The 6,704-nt window shown below is 44.5% G+C and overlaps 1 pseudogene; it reads right to left on the bottom strand.

Moving 5' to 3' along the window:
• Positions 1 to 1,381: 1,381 nt before the first annotated feature.
• LOC123038857 (putative F-box protein At4g22180) lies at positions 1,382 to 3,326 on the bottom strand (annotated as a pseudogene).
• Between the last annotated feature and the right edge of the window lie 3,378 nt (positions 3,327 to 6,704).

Genomic DNA, 6,704 nt, shown 5'->3' with positions numbered 1-6,704 from the left:
AGTAGCGAAGATTCTGTGTCCCCCCTCTTCAACTCGCACGAGGAGGAGACCTATGTGAGTATCATTTCTCTTTGACTTAGGGTTAGGGTTTTCTTTGATTTGATCTTAGTTTTCACGAATTTGAGTTGGGATATGGAGCACTGTTACACTATTGTACATCCCACAGACCATTGTTGACCCGGAGTGGTGCGGTATTGTTGCCGAAGGACCGATGTGCTGTCACAACCTTCCTGTTCATAGGGCTTTTGTGTTTCAAGGAATCAACACTGGCCGTAGGTTTTATGGATGCGGTAATCAGGTTAGTGGCAGGTCCTCTCTGGTAGTCATAGATTATACAGATCCTTTGTTTGGTGCTCAATGAACTGAATATATGTATTTTTGTGAAGATGTTGTTTTATCTGGTATTTTGAGGAAACAATGTGTCAATGCTTATCTGAATGTGTATGTTGTTAAATGAGCTAAGTTAACTGAATATATGTAGCTGTTAACTTAATATATGTAGCTGTTAATTGAATATAGGTGTTAACTGACTTATCTGAATCTGTGGTCCTGCTGTTAACTTTTGTTTTGTCTGAATTATTATAGGAAGGTGACAATTGTGGTCTGGTTCAATGGATTGACCCAGAATGGCCAGAACCCATGAAAAATGCACTACGCAAACTTTGGGATATGTATGAGCAGAGTAGGAAAGAGAATGATGCTAAAGAAAAGCTCATAGTGAAGCTGGGAGAACAATTATACACACTGTGAATCTCATGTCATGATTACCTTCAACCTTTTGAAAACAACAGTATGCATCCTTTTCAACGGACCACAAAGAACGGGATGCAGACAAAATCCCTGACTCTCCTTTTCCAAAAATCCAAGCCACAATTACCAAGTCACTCGAAAGAAGCAACATAACTTTCGCAAATTTTCAACGTACCACTATTGGAAGGAAATACCATGCCAATTCCCTGCTGCTATTCCAAATCCAGCAGCGTTACACTAGAGTAACATGGACAACCTGAACATTACACTAGAGTATACTGATTACAAAAGCATCAGATAATTCAGAAACAATAAGGTATTGGCATGAGCATCGCAGAAGAAATACGACAGAAAAATTATAAGAAAATCATAAACCACTTAAGTATCCATATCGCTTATAACATATGTAAACAGATAAAACTCAAAACTATTTATTCAGAGGCAACTAGGGCTAATCTAGCCTGTAAGGACCAGGATCAAGCGGTGAGTACGCCCTCACACAGACAATCCAGGTGGTCCCTTGATTATTTTCTGGATGACTCGTGTAGGCTGTAGGAACGACAGTAAGCCAGCAAATTAACCATCCCTTTAATTTGTTGGTTCATTGAATCCATTAATTGATCCGTTTCCTTCAATCCCCTCCTGAAGCCAAGTTCATCTTTCTAAGATCAGGTGTAATCCACATGGGAGCTGGCCAGCTTGACCAAAGCTCCAGAGACAAAATTTCCTCCATGGAGTAGAAATTATCCAAGTTCATTATTCCCACATCAGGGTCACTATTCTTCAATCCCATTGTCCGCATCACATTATCGTCAGTAAAGTAGGCATGATTTTGCCCTGAGAGTGGGATATTCTTCGGTAGTGAGACAAAGAGATTGATTATGACCAAGAAACAACACACGGTCAGGCAAGTGTTCTATACTCGTAAGTTTACTTCCCAAAGTATCAAATTCATACATTATATATCCCGTAGTGTTCCAAAATACAGATGAGCCAAGATCAGGATCAAAATTATACTGGTCAATGATTCTCCAAATAAGAAGCAGATCGCCCGATGGAGCTTGAACAATGTATGTGTACCCAAAGCCATATATTGAGTCCATTCTTATTATCATCTCCATCGTGATGACATGCCCACTGAAATCAAAAGCATGAAGTTCTCCGGTTGTAATCGCCGCATACAACAGGCCAGCCTTGTAAGTGCGGTCGCTATATTGTTCATGAGGTGGCAGCCATGTCCAGTTATCATCACCTACTCTTGCAAAAGAGAGCTGGCACATTGGATTATGGATGAGCACGATGATGTAGCTTTTTCCCGTGGATGTATCAGCAGGGAAGACAAATGCCTTATAGTGGAGTTTGTGGCGCAGCTTGTCAATAGAAAAGATAGATGGAGAGTGAGGACCGGCATCTGTCCCTGTATGCCATGAGTACTCATACTTATGGACAGCACCATGCTCATCAAAGATGGGATTCACGTGCTCGATGGTGATCACCGACGGAAGAGCGATCTGTTGACATGTGATGGGATTGACAAGGTGCATCTCGGATCTGTCATCAACAGTCACCAGCCAGCCGTGTGATGACCCAATCAGACACCTAGTGCGGATAGGTGGCTCTGGGAGGGTCAACTTGTACGACATCTTCTCTGTGAGGCTGTAGAGGCACGCAACGCTCTCACCGGCAGATTCGGAAGTGTAGAGGAGGCATGGAGTCTGGGGGCGTTTGCACTGCCCAAGGCTTCGGAGGCTGGTATATGCGGACTGCCAGGAGGGGCAGACAGTGCCGGCACGCACAAGGTCGGGGATCTCAAGGTTGGCAAATATGCCCATCAAGATGTCCTGTGGCAGCTCCGGCATGTTGACCATTGTCGTCATTGTCAAAACTCTGAAGATTAGAGAGCACAGATATGTCCAGTGTCCAGCTTTGGCAGCAGGATTTGATGGGAGCAGAATCTGTCTCCAAAGATCAGGAGCTTTGGCCAAACTGACAAAAAAATTCAGTGAAAGTTGGATGAAAGAACTGCAGGCTGCTTGCAACACTTACAGATCACCACGATGCCGCTCCTAATTCAAGTAGGTTAATTAGATCCGAGTCCACGAACGACACACACGCAGAATTAATGGACTGAAACTCGACAAAGATTCGGAGTTTTGGTTGGCAAGCAAGGTCAAAAGGAAGAACACTAACCGGCGGCAGGCGACACGAGGGGATTAATCGGCCGGGATTAGTACACACAACTTATCTTTTTTAAATCAATTTAACCTAAAACTTAACCTATGATTAGTACACACCATCCAAAGCCTCATGCTCAGATTTAAGGACTTTTTGAGTTGGTTTTCTATTTTTTGCGGCACTAATTCACTTTTCGGCAACTAAAAAGGGTGGAATCCTCTTTGGTACGAAATAACGGGTAAATGAGCTCTGTAAGGGACGGAACTTTGCATCATGTCTTCATTTGACACATTCAGGGTGTGCTAAAAATTTGAGATCATTGCAGCAGAAGCTTGATGCACATCGTGTACAAACCGAACACTCTCCCACGAAGTGTAAGAGTTTCGAACAAAAACTGCCATCTTACACAAACAACTCATTTTCTTAAAATCATTTTAACCTCAAACTTTTTCTATGATTTGTGCACACCATCCAAAGCTCAATGCTCAAATTTGAGACCATCTAGGTTTAATAAATATGTTTTTCTTACGAATTATTGGACCTAACTTATCTGTGGCGGGCCGCTCTTAGTGGCTACCACAGCTAACATCTGGATAATTTGGATTATTTTGGCGCGGGTTACCAAAAATATATATTCTTTTTTGCAGGGGTTACCAAAAATATTTTATGGCGGCGATAAGTTTCACCCGCAAATGATGCGGCATAAACTAGTGGCGGGCAGGACTTGCGCGCCCGCCTCTGGTAGCTTTCATCACACGGACAAATTTGGAAGAGTTTACGAGTGGCGGGTAAATTTTTTTGCCCTGCACTGTTATGTTGATTCCAATGACGGGTGTGCGTTGTTACCTGCCACTGCTACGTTTTCAAAATAGCAATGTGGGTTTCTGGCCGCGCCCGCCATTAATTTGAGGCCACATATAATCCTTTTCCCAGTAGTGCGTTGCTGCACTGATGAGGTTGTACCACTCAGCCTATCGGCAGGACACGACGTAGTTCAAGAGGGTGAAACACGGCCAGGAGGTGAGCCTGGCCCATGGAGCGGCGGTCCCCATCCTCATTTCCTTGCAATCGGGGCGGGGCACTAAAAGTTAGTGATGTACTCCCTCCGTAAATATAAGCCCGTTTTAGAGAAGACCACATATGAATGTAAATAGAGGCATTTTAGAGTGTAGATTCACTCATTTTGCTCTGTATGTAGTTTGTATTGGAATATCTAAAAGGGCTTATATTTAGGAACGCAGGGAGTGCATTTTAGTTGCATTGGCTATCATACCACCATCTTATTCCAGCCTAGAGATTTTTCTTCTTTCTGTACGTTACCATTCGCTATAGGATGAAAATAGTTGGCAGTATTATCCTGTTCCTGGACGTGCCTAATCATCGCATGAACCACTTAACTTTCTCCTCACCTAGGACGCTAAATTTGTGCGTGTGCGTCCCTTCTAGAAACACATTTGCTTGTGCGTAGAGTGTTAACATTTAAGCTCTCGATTGGACCGAGCAAATTATCATTTACTTTTTAAACACTCCTCCATCTATTGATGTGAGTGCACCTCCTATTCTCTTTAGACCACCAATAGGCAACCAATTCATAAAAACCTCCCACTCGAATCAGGTGGAAAAAAAATGTTGTACTGCCAACATGCGCCACTGCCAGAGATTTTATGACAGCCTGAGTGTTTTTCTACGGACACTGGGCAAAGCAATACTTTACTGAGTGACGAGGAATGTTAGGAATAACTTGGCATCCGGCAAGAAAAATGGGTGACAGGCAGCCAGAACAAAGAATGGTAAATAATATGCCAAGTGTACTAGATTTGCCTAGTTTCCCGGGGGCTAGCCTAGCAGCCATTTGTCTAGGGTTTGGGAGTGTCCTGCCTGTGACACTTTATAAATTAGGCCAATATATTTTGCGTATACAAGACTACAGATTGCTGTTTGACCATGTCTGCAACGTCCAATATATATGTTCGTTTTCATACCATTATTGTACTCAGATTGCTGCCACGCGTCTGCTTTCTCTACATGCCATTTAACTTTCTTTTGAACGAGGTAACTATCATAGAGATGAACTAGTGCGGTAGGTGGACCATTAAGTAACTCTGCCTCATGAAGTTGTAAATGTAAAGGCATGATCCTTTCCCTTTGCAGCCCCTATATATATACATAACAGGCACCGATGGATGGAACAGCTAGTGTACGAGCATGATATTTCCCACGGAGTTAGTGCAGTCCAGCAAGTAAGTATGATGATTGAATCAATTAGCAGCGAGTCCACTTAATTGGTCGTCGCCAGGCATGCATGCGAGGCATTGGGATCAGTTCTACAAGAGTGACCGGCCTGCATAAGATTCAGATTCCAGCGAGAGCAAGCCTCATCGAGCCGTTCAGTGTCCACTTAGAATGTTGTTCACACAGATGTGTGCACACCAAGTTTTGGGTACTATAGTGTTGCGACACATGTGTAGTGTAGGTTCTCTGATTTGCTGCTCTCTCGTCAGCAATTCAAGCTGAAGCTGCTACCTTCTTCTTATCATCGAAAATAGCTTTTAGTCTGTGTCTGGAGGATGTTAACTTCCTCTCCGATAACAAGAAGCTTGGCCAAGCAGGCCAAGTGCAGGATCTTCACGCTTGTCCAGGTCATTGGTGTCATAACTTTCTTTTAAATGGGTGTCATAACTCTAAAAGTTTAGTATGGCGCACTGTTATGTTGTTCAGTTAAGTTCACTCCTGATTCCTGAATGAGTGTATCGCTCCCCAAAGACATTAATAAGATCGAGCGGTGAATATCGAACTTGGCAAGCCAACAGTTAGGATCATCTCACGAGTTTTTTTTTCCGAAAAGATTCACTGCTTGTCTTCTTAGGCCTTGTACAATACAAGATGTTTAGAGAGGTGTTTATAGAGAAATAAACCAACTTTTTCTTAAGCATCGGTGCTCATTTGCAAGCAATGCATTCTTAGTTAAGCACTTCTCCTGTAGAGATAAGCACTGGTGCTTAAAAAGACTACGTTTATTTTACTAAGCACTACTCGCACCTTGCATTGTAAGAGGCCTTATAAGCTGAATTTAAATTGAGTCCGTCCCTGAGCAAACCAAACGTCCGATGAACCGACCCGGGCGACTCAAGGGGCACCCCATGTCCCAAACCCTAAGGCGACGCCTCCTCTTCCCCGCCCTCTATGTCGCTATCAATGGCCATCCGTCGGCCGGTGGCGGCAGCAGGGCCACTCCTGCGCACTCCCCTGTGTCCCTACTAGTCCTCATTATGGCCCTACTCCAGTGTGGTGGTTATCGCACGCTAGTGGTTGTGATGTGGCGGCAATGGCAGAGCAACAAAGGTGGAGAGCTTTTGAGTGTGGGATGTCAGCGCGGTCCTTGCAACAGTGTTCCTCCTTGCTGCAGTGGGCATCGGGCTGCAGCGGCTTGGCTTGCATGAGGAAGACCGGCAGGTGCTCTGCATGGATACATATTCGGGCGTTCCGTTTACGGATCTAGCTTGCAGCGTTGGCCTGCAAGTAGTCCTGTTGCTAGACACCGTCCTTGTAGTTGCTGAATCATGCTCTATTGCGCTTGCTGCATTGCTCCCCTCGGCGCTCAGTTGTGGTTGGGCATTCGGGTGTCGATCCACACTGGTTATGGCCACCCGTGCCCTCCGGATTGCCGTGGCAACCAGAGGATCTTTTTAAGATTCCTCTCTCCGGATCTGGTGGTTGCAGCTATCGACTTGAACTGAGCTTGCGGGATGTTGCTGGAAGGCCTCTTTTGGGGTTTCGCG

The sequence above is a fragment of the Triticum aestivum genome, chromosome 2B (genome assembly GCF_018294505.1).
Source record: "Triticum aestivum cultivar Chinese Spring chromosome 2B, IWGSC CS RefSeq v2.1, whole genome shotgun sequence".
In the NCBI taxonomy this organism is placed as follows: domain Eukaryota; kingdom Viridiplantae; phylum Streptophyta; class Magnoliopsida; order Poales; family Poaceae; genus Triticum; species Triticum aestivum.
This window is presented reverse-complemented; position numbering and strand designations above follow the sequence as displayed.